Consider the following 13,820-nt stretch of genomic DNA (forward strand, 5'->3'; position numbering starts at 1 on the left):
TGGAAGGCAGGAGCCTAAGCAGGTCCTGAAGGTCATGAGGCAGGCAGCCCAGGCCTCCCAGGACAAGCGCCACCCCTCAGGCTACTGCCTCCTGAGTCAATGAGTGGAGCAAGGCCTCGGTACTGATGGGTCTAGGCAGCCTTCCTCAAGATCTTCACAGTGATCAAACTCTCTTTCAAACTCTTTGCCACAAAAGATGCTCAGAAGCCCAGAACTGCCTGAGGAGCCTAAGACTGACTGATCTGCTCCAATGAAAAGCTCAAGTTGTCACAACACCCACAGAGAACATACTTATGTATCAAAGATATTCTAACTTTTTAAAAACTATGCTAGCCAGGCACGATGGTGCACGCCTGTAACCCAGCAGCTCAGGAGGCTGAGGCAGGAGGATTCCAAGTTCAATGCCAGCCTCAGCAACTCAGCAAGACCCTGTTTCAAAATAAAAAAATTAAAAAGGCTGGGGGTGTGGCTCAGTGATTGAGTACCCTGGGTTTAATCACTGGTACCCAAAAAACAGCATTAATAGTAAAGTGTCTTAATGAAACCAGAATACTTCTTACAGACGTTTAAGAACTCAAGACGACCTATGTGCAATGGGACAGACCTCCAAACCCCATGCTGTTTCCACAGGACAGCAGCAGCCACAGAAGCTGACGCAGGACGGATATCCTCAGTGCTTCCCACACGTGCAGATGCAACCCACCAACCCCAGGACTACCCTCCCGCCTCTGAAAGGACCTATTCACAGTCAACAGTGAATCTCTCAGTCAGGATGCTCCTCAAACCCCACACAGAGACTCAGCTCCCACTGTGCTCCTTCAACCACAAGGCTGTCCTAAGGGCTACAGGCTGTCAGGAGTGTGATGCTCTAATCAAGCCAAAGCAGGAGAAGACAAGGTATCAAGAAAACAGAATTCTCATGGAGCAACTGGGCTGGGACAGCAGTGGAGGGGCAACAAACTAATGTGACACTTTAAGATGACTACCAATTACTAAACTTCTTAAATGTAAAGGAAAACTATATGTTGCATTGAAAAAAGTTACTTTTTATTAAAGAGCTATAATTCATGTTAGTTTACCTGCCTTTCAGGGATGCTTTTTTCCACCTAAAAAACATGACCTTCAGAGCAAAAAAAAAAAAAAGATAAATAAATGTCCTTCACTGTACAGGTACTCCCTGGAAAATCATCTTTACCCAGCCCAACGGGAATGTATTCGCCCATCTGACCCACTGGCTCCTGTCAGTTATGGGCACCCACCTCTCACACGTGGCTGGGCTGACTTCAAAACCCTGCAGCCTCTGCCTCTCAACCTAACTGGCTCAGAGTTTCCCATCCTTCTCCCAAGATAGTGGCAGACAGAAATGGCCATTCAAAGTGCTTTTTGTCAAAAAATAAACCTACAGGATTTTGATTTTACCAAACTCTTATTTTGTAAAGAGTGGGGTGCCTAATTTCTGATTATGTGGGATGCAGCAAGGGTTCAGGGGAAAAACACATCCAAAGTTCACAAAAGAGCCTTTTTCTTTTGCAATAAAGGGCATCACTGGGATTGCTAGTAAAATTTAAATAGGATCTCCTAAAATAACAGACACAAAAATAAAATTCCTGATTTTGATAACTATAATTTGTATAAGAGAATGTCCTTGTTTTTAGTTAACAGACATTTAAGCATTCAAGAATCAAGAATAAAAACATGGGAATATATATGCAGAGAGGGAGAGCTGTCAAGCAGATGAATATAAAACATTAAGGTCTCGGAATATGGGAGAAGACTATGCCACAGTCTGCATTTTCCTGCAACTTCTAAGCTTAAAACAAATAAGCACTATACCTATTAAAAGATCTTGGGGGGGGGGGTTTCCAAAGAAAGATGGTTTAATTAGTGCTAATCATACTGGAGAAGGACTGCCACCAACATGTTTGATCAGATGTTCCCTTAGTAACTGTTTGAGATCTATACTCCAAGCACCTTCACCAGAGAAATCTGGTATTTCAGTGGCTTCCCCCAGATCTGCCCCACCACTCAAGGCAGCAAGTGAAGAGTCCAGGTGCTGGCCGCACTGGCAGAGCCATCTGTAACAAGGGACAGCAGAGGTCCTGGGGATGCAGTGCTGAACGGGCTGTGCAGAGCACCTGCACCAAGATACTCCTCTCAGCCTCAATGTGAGTCCACTCCCACCCTTGACTTTTGTTCAACTCCCACTGGCTTTCGTAGAAAGCACCGGGTCCACAAACTACAGTCCCTGGCCCAGCCAGCTGTCTGCTTTTGTAGATGTGTTTTATTGGAGTACAGTCATGTCCATTCTGATTTCTGCTTTCCAAGGAAGAGTTCAGAGTCATGACAGAGACCACAAAGCCAAATACATCTTCTTATCTGGTCCTCTGCAGTTTCTCAACTTTGGCTCTAGAGTTCCCAAGCATTTAATGACACCGATGACATCTTCCCAGTCTTGAAACTGCCTGGAGACTGAAGAACAAATAAATTGGGTACAACACTGAAGTACAGTCACACTGACCTCCTGAGAGAGGTCTATTATTGGAAGACCAATGGGGTTGCTTCCTGCAGGGCTAGGCCAGCTCCTCCTTCACTTCCTGTGAGCTGCAGGGAATTCCTGATTCAGAAGCAGAGAGGATGGACAGAGGCCCCAGTGAGGCAAAGAAGCAGGCCAACTGCTCCTGAACATCTCAAACTGAACTTGCTGTCAAGTGCTGTGCTGGCACGGGAGCCCAAGAGCACACGTTTGCTTTCATCTTGCTTCACCCCTTCAGCTTGTCTCCCTTGCATGGATACACTTTGAACGGATCTGAATTGTGGAACTTTTAAATACTATAAAACATAAAAATTAAACCCTCTGCAAAACAACATGAAATTATTTGAGTCCTACAAATATTTAAAATCCATAAGATATTTAGTTTCAAAACTGAAAGGCCAATTACAGTTTAGCTATTGCTTAATGACAGGGATGCACCCTGAAATCTTCTTCTTCGGCAATTCCACTCTCGATTGGACCTCCCAGGTGTGCTCAGATGACCAAAGGTCCAAGGTAGCACCACCTTTCGGAACCATGGTCCTATATGCAGTCCCACACTGTCACCTTTCTGCAGTGTGACCACGATGTGCAAGCTGCTTGTGCCCACTGACAGCAGCAACACTTAGCCTAGTCAGGTTCGGTCTAAGACCACGTAGGGTGTGAACCACTTGAGATCTTCTTGACGGCAGTGGGCTTCCCCAGGCCCATCCCAGGCTCCCACCAGTGAGCCAGGCTCAAGAAGATGGACTGTGTGGACAACCAAGGCTGTCCTTACCCAGCCACCTACTGCCCAAACTGCAGAGCCGCACTTCACGACAGCAGCAGAGACCATGGCCTAATGCCTCCCCTGGGTCTTTAGATTAGTTAAATGACTCAGCCTTCTGCCTCCTTCAAAGGAAATGTAGTTCATATCAACAAGGAAATGCCAACAGCGCAAAGTTCATTTTATCCAAACCCATTTCCTGTTAAACTTTGCTTCATTTGATCACTCTCCATCTTGAGAAAAAAAGGAAAAATCAATGGAGGACACAGCTGCAATCTTGGTGGCAGAGATCTTTACTACTAAAAGGTCTGGCAGTACAGGGCCCTGCAAAGAGGCAGCAGAAGCCCCCACCAGAAAAAAGTTTCCCACCCACCCACTCACTACTTCTCAACAACTTTAAAATGTTAACAGACCACCTGAGGAAAGGCAATGGTGGCCCAAGGTCATATGCACTCCATTCCACCTACAATTCAGTGATTTAACACCGGCCCCCATCTTTTCACCTTCCTTGGCCTTTTCTGCCTTCCCCTTCCCAAATACAAAGCTCCTTACAGGAAAGCGAATCTCACTGTGGACTCCACCATGGGAAACAATGTTCCAGCACATGTAATCAAGTCAGGCAGCTCCATTGCGTACACATGAAAGATGCACAGAATTCAAACCAGGCAGCAGTGTCGTATGACCTTACAGCATTTCAAGCATACAACCTGCTCGTGTATATCAACGTTCCCATTATGTTTTATTTCAAGAGTATTTCCAGGCTCCATGCTGCAGAGACACTGGCTCCTCCACTGGGATCCAGGGCCAGTTCCAAGCACCACTGACTTATTCCATCCACACAAGATAGCACTTCAGTCTACACCGGGGATTCAAGTGAAGGGATATGTTTGTGTAGCTGCCCCTGAGAACTAAGGGCAGAGGGGTGGGCAGAGCAGTCTTGCGCAATAGACCTGTGGAGTCAAAAGCAGGCCCGGCGGGATAAAGAGGAAAGGATGACTTCACTTTGCAGCAGCTGCCCTGCAGGCTGGGAGGAGCATACAGCCTACTCCCGGTATGTTTCTGCCAGGGCAAAATGAGCTCCAGGTACTGTTGACAAAGCAAGGGTGGCTTCTTAAGAGCAGAATTGCAACCATGTGATTCCTCAGTATTTGTTTCTTGAATTCCCTAAAACTCCTCCCCACGTTGCCAAAAGGGACATTTTGGAATGGTTTGGAGCACTTCTACTGAATAGTTGTTTTTTCATGACCATCATACATGCAAAGTAAAACAATACAGACCTTTATTTACCACACATGAGGACCTTTTAAAGCTTTTATCTGGACATTCTTGTTGGAACCCTAGTATATATTCTCCCCAGAATATTTTCTTCCAGAGAAAATGTTTTTCAGGCTTTCAGGGTCTGAAGGGGTATTTCAAGTTACATAAATGTTTAAAGGTCAAAGACTTCCATCATCATTTATTTACTTATGCAACTAAAGTTTTGGAGATTTACAGAGTATAGATGACAATTATAAGGAAAAAAAGACAAGTCATATCAAGTGCTATCAATAAAACAATTATTGCAAATTCTTCTATAATGTCTCTAAGCACCTATTCACCAACTCATAAAACAAGGTTTTGGTCCTTTATTTCCTGGCCCGGAGGTCTTTCTTCAGCGTTAATGTGCATACACATCACCTGGTCCTCTTGTTGCCATAAATTCTGAGTTTCTCTGACTTTCAGCACCTGGCCACTTGTGAGGAACCCTGGTCAGGAGTCCGTGAACCTCCCTCAACTTGAGCCCAGCATTTCCTTGGGACAGGACTGCACTTCTGGCACCGCCACCAGAGTGATGTCTCCTTGGGCTGTCTCATGGAGGGCTGACATCGGTGTCTCACTACCAGTGACACTGATGTTGGTCGTGTGCTTCAGGCAGTACCACTGTGTAGTTACTATTTTATTTTTCCCATCGTGATTTATAAATATCATGGTGGAGATACTTTGGGATTAGGTAATACCACAGCTTGGAGGAGGCATGACAATTAAATGCAGTAGTCCTGCACTAGATACGGAAACAAAAAAGGACATTAGTGCCAGGGGCGGGGGCGCTCGTTTGTTATCCCAGAAGCTCCGGAGGCTGAGGCACGAGGACCACAAGTTCAAAGCCAGCCTCAGCAACTTAGCAAGGCCCTAAGCAACTCACCAAACTCTCCAAGACCCTACCTCTAAATATATATATATAGACAGACTGGGGATGTGATTCGATGATTAAGCACCTCTGGGTTCAATCCCCAGTACCAAAACTTAAAAAAAAGACATTAGTGGAAAACTGAATTGAAGAACGTCTGTAACTTAGTTAACAGCCCTGTGCTGATTCTGTTTCTGGTTTCTATATGGCTATTTCATTAAGTAAGATGTCAACATTAGGGGAGGCAAGGGAAGGGAGTGGAGAAATGGACCAAAGTATTGTAACTTTTCTGTAATGAGTAAAAATTACTTGAAAATTAAAATTTTACCAAGTTGTAGATTCTAATTCCATTTAAGTCTGGTGAACCTGAAAGTCTGCGTATCTCAAACTCAAACAACATGAAGCTGATCAATGCTGTGGTAACGCCATGAACCACTCAGCTAGCAAGACTGGCAGGCAGAGCTGATGTCCCGCACAACCTGCAAGCGTGAGACTCACTGCATCGGGCTACACTCCAAGTGTAGCCACCACTGACTGCAGAACTTCCTCAAACTGAGCCACTAGCCCAGCGTAGTTCAGTGCACCTGGTCCTGAGAGAAGCCAAATGAGGTCTAAAATCGTGGGGTTTGCCACTCATGTCTGACTGGCCTTCCCCAGCTAAGCCAGGACCATTCTCTCAACTTGAGACGACCATAGGGACTATGGACCTGACACCAGTCCTCTCCCAAGACCTCAAGGAGGCAAGAGAGTGGCATGAAGAGAACAGGTTTTGAATTCCTGCTCAAGATGACTGGCCAATTGTTCCATTAAAAAGATTTTTAATAGACATAATAAACCCACAAAAAAGAATGCAAGCAAGAGGCTTCACTAATTTGCAACAGACAGAGGATCCAATCCAGGCAACACAGGGAGTGGGGCTCTAGACCCCACAGAAGCCCACAGGCAGGTTGAAGGTCTCGGCAGAGGGGGCTGGGCCTGCCTTCTAACATCAGCCTTTCCTAAGGCCCCCACGAAGAAAGTGGAGCAGACTCCAGGTAAAGAGGGTTTCTAGAGAAAAGATGCACAAACCAGAGGAAAATGTGTGATCTGACATCCCATTGTAACAAGCTCCCAGGGAAAACCCACTCATTTTCAAAACCAGCCCCACATAGACCAAGGGTTCTGTGCCAGCTTCCTTTTGCCTTAGACAATAATAATACAAATAATGGACGAGAACCTGCCATGCAAGGCAAGAAGCATTTACCCCACACACAAAAAAAAAGTGCCATTAAACAAGAAATCCAAACACAAGAGATCTGAATACAGTTTCCTCAAAGTCAAGGAAATAATACATAAAACAGCATACTACTATAAGGGCAGGGCACATACACTCTCAGAAACTGTTTATAGAAATAAAAATTTAAAACAAAACTAGGCACCATATGACACCCCTGTAATCCTAGTGACTTGGGAAGATGAGGCAGAAGAATCACAAATGCAAGGCCAGCCTGGGCAACTTTGCAGGGCTCTAAGCAATTTAAGACCCCGTCTCAAGACAAAAAAACTAAAAGGCCTGGCAGAGGAATGAAAAGTTATGTTCCATTTTGTACAATGTGTCGAAATGCAGTCTACTGTCATGAATAACGAATTAAAACAAATTAAAAAAAAAAAACTTAAAAAAAAAAAAAAACTAAAAGGGCTGGGAATGTAGCTCACTGGTAAGGCGTCCCCGGGTTCAACCCCAATAGTGTGGGGGGGGGGAGGTTAAAACAGAATTATAAAACAAATCGAAGTCCTCTCCTGGAAATGAGAATTAAAATGGCACATGAAAGGTAAAGACAAGGTTGAAGGAGTGAATACAATGTTGTCTTCCTCAAAGAAGGAAGAGCAAAATGGAAGGGGAAAAGCTCTCCAGGGACTCCAGAGAAGTGCCCAGAACCGAAGGACAGGCCGCAGGGTCAAAGAGCACTGGCGTGGGACTCCACATACTTGGGCGCACTATAAAATGTCAGAAAGCCTACGAGAAGATCCTGAGGAGGCCCCGGGAGGGAAGAGGCTCGCTCTCCAAAGGGAGGAAGAATTCCTGGCAGAGGATCTCGCTGAAGTGATGCAGACAGGCAGGGTTAAAGCAAGCCAGGTGCACAAGGAACACCACCGGGACGGGCCCTGTGCTGGCCTGAAGAGTAACTGACCCGGATTAGACAGGACAGCGGGCTCGGGGAGGCCGCAGACCTGGACACCACCCTGGAGGAGTCACTGCGGAAGGAGTCCGCGGGGGCGGAAAATGCAAAGAAAAAAGAAGGCCCTGCGGACAGCAGGAGCCCGGGCTGCAGGAACAATGCCTGCGAGCGGGCCTGAGCAGGCGCCGGGCGGCGGCGCGAGTGCGGGAGCGCCCAGCCACCCCTCCGCGCACGCCCGGCGCCCAGCCGGCCGCACCGGAAGCGCGGCGGCCCCACGCGAGGCCTCGGGCCGCGCGGCCGGGCCCCAGCGCTGGGCGGGCGGCCGGGCGCCGGGGCGCGGCCCGCGGGCGGCGGGGGCGCGCGAACTCGACCGCGGCGGACGCGGGCCCGCGAGCTCGGCGCCCCGCTGCCGGGCGCGGCGGCGACACCGCCCGGCCCCCGCCCGGCCCCGGCCAGCGGCGAGCGGCCGTTGGCGGCCGTTGGTGCGGCGGGGCGGGGCGGGGGCGGACGGAGATCTCGCTCTCGCTCTCGCCCCGCGGGAAGGGGGAGTGGAGACGCGACCGGCTGCGGGAGCTGCAATTACCGTGTGGGCTGCGGAATTCTCGTGGTGTTTGTCGGGGAGATGCGATAATGGCGTCCGTCCTCGCGAGAGAAGCCGCCGCTCTGCGCAGGCGTCGCGAGCACCTCCCCGCGGCCCGCGCCCCACCCTCGCGCAGCCTCCCTGGGAGCGGGGGCGGGGCCAGGGCCGCGGGGGCGGGGCCTGCGCTGGCACCCGCGCGCGCTGGCGCTGGAAGGTTCTTGGTGGGCATGCGCACGTGTCCCTCTAGTGCTCCGAGGTTGGGTCCCCCGAGCGCCACTTCCCCGTCCTACGTCCGCGCTGCCTACCAGCGCGGGCTAAATCGCTTCAGCAGACAGTATGAGGAATGTGCGTCCTCTCTAGGACCAAGTGAATAGGCTTTGGCTCCCCGGACGACTACACAACCCGGGATGCCGTGCGCTGGCAGCGCGAAGCATTAGGGGACTTGTAGTCCTCGCGTCCGCGTCGTGCATGCCGGGACTTGTAGTCCCCCCGGAGTCTGGCCGCCGCGTCCCGCGCCCGCACCATGGGCTGCTGGGATTTGTAGTCACTCGCGCTTGGCTGCGCGTGAGCCCGGGTATCTGCCTGCTACTGCCTGGGTTCGGACATTCTGTGTGTTGGGCTAGTGCGTGGTGGGATGCAAACCCGCAGTGACCCAAATGTGCGCGTGTTGGGGTTGCGCCCTTCCTCCCCTAGTGTCCCCGCCCGGCGTGGTGCGACGAGCGAGGATCCAGGCCTGCGAGCTGGCCTCGGAGCGCCTCTCGGCCTCTCACCCGGAAAGCAGGTGCTCTGCCCGCCTGCAGATAGTGCGGCGCAGGGCCCGACCCAGCCACCAGGGTTAAGCCTCCTGCCCAGAATAGCCCCCAGGCCCTTGGACAATCCAAGTTAGGGGCGCCCTGGAATAATGCTGGGGTCCAGTGACCTCCCCACTGACCGAACTAAGGGCCTCCCAGAAGAACACTGAGGCCAACCAGCCTTGGCCACCGTTCAGGTTAAGGTCCAGGAACAACACTGGGGCCCAGACACAGGCTGGTCCTGGGTACTTCACAGCAAAAGCACCTTAAAGACCTTCCAAGGAAGATATCATGGGTGCTGAACAGTGGTGTTTAAAGGAGACCTGTCCTCTTCAGAGGCCAGGAGGAAGGCCAAAGAGATGAGAGAAATTGCTCAGCAGTCTCGTGCTGGGAGGGAAAAAGCAAGGTTTGGAATCTGGTAAACTCAGAATCCTATGTTGTTTGGCACCCATTTTGAATAAAAGTTGGACTAGCTCAGCAGAAGCGGGGCTCAGACACCCTTGGCCGGCTTGCAGCCCCACCCGGCCCAGTTCCTCGCCATAGTCCATCATTTAGCTCTGCCTTATACAGCTTCCTTCTGGTATCCACCTCCTGGGCCTGCAGCCTGCTGGACTGGCCTGCTGACCCCAGGCCCCTGGACTGTGTGGGCATGCCAGAGCCACCATCTCAGTCATTCCTCACCTGGAGCCCCTTTCACCCTCAGGGTGTCGGGGCAGGTGCTGACTGCAGAATAAGGCACAGAGCACATTCACACACACACACACACACACCATGTGTTTTTGTAAAAATTTGTGTCCATGAGAAAGACTAATAATAACAGTCCTGCTAAGGAAGTGTTAGCAGTTACCACTGTTGATTGCTCCCCAGGTCCCAGGGCTGAGCCTTTGCCTAAATCTGGAATTACCTACATGGTGTGAACCGTCTGATTACCTTCTCTTTCTAAAATGACACTTCATTGTTCTGGGTAAACAAATGCTGGCTTCCTGGTCACTTATCCTGTCTTCGACTGTATCAGTGGCTCTCAGCCAGGACTACGCATCAGGCTCCCTGGGCTCCCTGGAAGGCATCTACAACCCTGCCCACAGCTTCACCCTGAAGTTGCTGGTGTTGACGTCCTGGAGGGTCACCCAAACCCCGACACCAGGTGAGGGAGATAGGTATGGATAAAGGCATCTCAGTCTTGCTCTCCCCAACCCTCCCATCTCTGAGCTTGGGGTTTTTCCATTGCTGGGCAGTCTTGAGAAGGGTTCCCAGCAATGACACACACACTTTGCTACCTTAATAAATTTCCTTGGAGAAAGAATGTCTCTTTCCCCTTAATTTCAGTAAAATCCCCATTGCTCAAGTCACCTGGCAATGCTGTCCTGATTGACTGAGCATGAAATTTGTCCGCAAATGCTGTCAGCCCAACCCTGATCCAGGTGGGTGGGGAAGCTCAGAGGACAGGGATGGGTGTCAGCAGGCCTCAGTGGCCTTTGTCCAGCTTGTGCCTGAGTGCTCATGTCCCCTCAGTGGTCCTTTCCTCCCAATAGCTGTTGACACACCTTCCAGAAGGAGAGGCTTAGTGCTTAGAGCAGTGCGGGAAACACTTCACCCTGGGTGGCTGCTGCCTGGTTTCCACGTCACTGCCACCCTTTGCACGAGGGACAGGCTGCAGTGGAGCCAGCGCCCCAGCCAGGCAGGTGGCAAGCATCACAACAGGACTGCTGGGCTCTACGTCCTTCAGCATTGCCACTACAGAGCATCCCTTGGGCATGACCGGTAGAGGGAACAGGTGTATGATCTGCAAAAACAACAAAGGTGTACACCAGAAGTCATGTCACACAGAAATCCAGTGGAGCTGGGGATATAGCTCAGTCAGTAGAGAGCTCGCCTTGCAAGCCCAAGGCCCTGGGTTCAAATCCCCAGCACCACAAAAAAAAGAAAAAAGAAAAAAGAAATCCAGTGGAGAAGAAGAAATGACTGGACAAACCCACCAAGAAATGTCCATGTGTTTCCAAAGTTTTTATCCAGTGCAGGTCTTTGCTGTTTGTTTTTTCAACTAGAATGTAACTGCATTTGCCCTTTGGGATGGTCAGGTCTTGTGGGGAGCATTCAGTTGCATACAGGAATGGATTTCCATTTCTGTCACATAAAAATAAACAATCTCCAGGTATGGTAGTGCACACCTATAATCCCAGCGGCTCAGGAAGCTGAGGCAGGAGGATGGCAAGTTCAAAGCCAACCTCAGCAACTTAGTGAGGCTTTAAGTAACTTAGACCCTGTCTCAAAATAAAAAATAAAAGCGACTGGGAATGTGGGTCAGTGGTTAAGTTCCCCTAGGTTCAATCCCCAGTACCAAAAAAAAGAAAGAAAGAAAGAAAGAAAGAAAAGAATAAACCCCTCATTGACAAGAGGGGTGCAGAGAAATTTAGGGCTGCCATAGAAGGGTGGGCTCCCAGCTTCTGTGACCAGCCAGTTGCTTCCATAGGAGGCCCTCCATCCTGTGCATCCAGTAAAGGAGGGCTGATAGACAGGCCCTCCCACGAATGAGGTGTGAGGCAGCGCTGTGCTCTGTCCTCTGTGAAACACTTGGGAAACAGAACATTTGAAAAGATGAGAGAGACAATTAAAGTAGAAACTCGGTTTTTCCTTCCTGCACTTGGAGCATTGTCTGGGTCCACAAGCTCCACTTCAGAAAACGCAGACCTTGAGAAGCTCTGAGTTAAGCCCTTGGTGTTGATGATGAAGAATGCTTCACACCAGCAGAAAGGAACGACTCTGTACCCTCACCGTCTCAATCACCAAATGCCCGTTAGTGTCCATTGAGCCCTGCAGGGTCAAGTTCTGCAGAACTCTGTGTGTGTGTGTGTGTGTGTGTGTGTGTGTGTGTGTGGATCTGACAGTTGTGGAGGCTCAACAAGCCCAAGTTTGACAGGGAGGGCAGGCAGGCAGGGGTTCGCATCCAAGGCAGTCAGCTGACACCAGTCCTTCTTGTCCAGGCACTCAGTCCTCTTTCTATTCAGGCCTTCAACTGATTGGATGAGACCCATCCATATAATGGAGGGTAAGTTGCTGTATTGAAATCCACCTAGATTTAAATGGTAATTGCACTACAAAGAGAACACCTTCACAGAAACATCCAGAATGGTATTCAGTCAACTATCTGAGCGCTATGACTCAGTCACGTTGACGCATAAAATTAACCATTCCAACTCTGAGAATTTTCAACTCTAGCAGAAAATTACAGACCTGTGAAGCCCATTGAATGGTGCTTTGTGTGCAAGGTAGAAACGGGAAGTTAAAGGTGTGGGGTTGGGTAAACATGAAAGCTTTTGACTGAAAATACAAAGGGAGTGGGAAAACAACTGGGCACGTTGAAGCACGTCTGTCTGTGTCCCATAGGGTCACAGTAGGAATTTCATTCGAAGACGTTCAGGATCGTGGTGTGTATAAGACCAAAACAAAGTAATATTTCCATCTATACAGCCAGTCATGGAATAGATTTCAGTATATCTTTCAGTGGAGTGTTCTGTCATTTTTAAAGAACTATGCACTGATGTGAAGATTACTAGGATAAATCATTAAGTGGGTATGGGTATAGATCCACCCATATAAAAAAGGAGGGCTGTGCTGTGCAGTCGCTCACAGCAGTCCCCCCTGGGGAAGGTGGACGTGGCTGTCCTCTTCCGCTGCTCCATATGTGTCTGGTGTCTCGTGTGTGCTGTTTGTCATTTTCCAGGACAGCATTTCGGTCAGCCCTGCCATAGCACCTGAGGTGGTGTCTAAGGCACCAGCAAGGAGGGGATAGAAAAAATGACTGGGGATATTTTCTAAGCAAAGGAGAGACCTGCAGGAAGGTCCCAGGGGCAGGGAGAAGGACTCAGACCCACAAGGAGACCATGGGTGCAGCTGACCTCAAAGAGGGAGCCTGGAGATGGTGGCATGGCCAGGGACAGTCCACAGAGGGCAGCTGGCGGCCAGACGCAGTGGAGAGGCCTGCTGCTCGCTGGGCCCAGCTGGGCCAGACCCGGCACTTCGCGTGCAGTCCCAGAAGGACGTGCTGAGGGCGTCCCCGCAACAGTGCAGGGGCCTCGCAGACCAGGACCCCGGAGCTGGCGGTAGTGAGTGAGTGAAGCGCTGGGAAAGGACCCTGTGGAAGGAGAGTACGGGCAGCCCAGAGCGGGCTCAGCTGCGTGGCAGCCGCTGTCCCATGGCGGCTGGCCCTTCCCGGCTCACTCTGGAGGTGTGCTGCTCGAGGGTTGCGGGGTCTGCAGTGAGTGAGAAACCCCGGCCTCACTTACACCAAAAGCAGTGATAATAGCGTCCGCTGCTCTGTGCTGTGGGCTCCATCCACAGGCGAGGCTGCGAGGGAGCCAGAGCTGCACGCCCAGGTGGTCCTCTTGTGGCCTGGCGTCAGCAGACATCACGGGCCATGCGGCCAGGCGACCACATAACCTGCCATCCAGATGCAGACCCTTGTGTCCTGCGGGCGGCACTGCAGGTGTGTGTGCTGAGACAATAGGCACCACCTGCGACATCTTACTTGGGGGATGAGTTGGCGTCCAATTGTGTCTATTTAGTAGAAAGAGCAGCCCGGGGCAGGTGGGCCACCTCTCAGCTGCTGCATCCCCAGGGTCCTGCAGCTGGCCCCCTCCTGTGCCTTTGCCCCTACCGTCCAGGCTCACAAACACCACGGAGCCCTGTGCCTGCTGCTGAGTGTCCCTGGCTCCAAACCAGGTCAACACTGTAGGGAGCAGGGACTTTGCCCTGGCCCCTGCTCTCAGGTCCTCCCCTGTGCTCACAGCAGCTCCCTACCAAGTTTCTAACTCCCTGTTGGACTCACCA

General features: G+C 50.6%; 1 protein-coding gene across 6 annotated transcripts in view; it reads right to left on the minus strand.

The window, feature by feature from the left end:
* Banp (BTG3 associated nuclear protein) overlaps positions 1-8,326 on the minus strand; it is an 84,280-nt gene extending 75,954 nt beyond the window's left edge. For 5 of the 6 annotated variants that reach the window (XM_047528267.1, XM_047528266.1, XM_047528265.1 and 2 more), the window contains exon 1: positions 8,206-8,326. The gene's annotated coding sequence lies outside the window, so the exon portion shown is untranslated. Of the gene's footprint in view, positions 1-7,634; positions 7,849-8,205 lie in introns of those variants that run through there. The other variant, XM_047528263.1, reaches the window with a different exon arrangement.
* Between the last annotated feature and the right edge of the window lie 5,494 nt (positions 8,327-13,820).

Source organism: Sciurus carolinensis, chromosome 16 (genome assembly GCF_902686445.1).
Source record: "Sciurus carolinensis chromosome 16, mSciCar1.2, whole genome shotgun sequence".
Classification (NCBI taxonomy): Eukaryota; Metazoa; Chordata; class Mammalia; order Rodentia; family Sciuridae; genus Sciurus; species Sciurus carolinensis.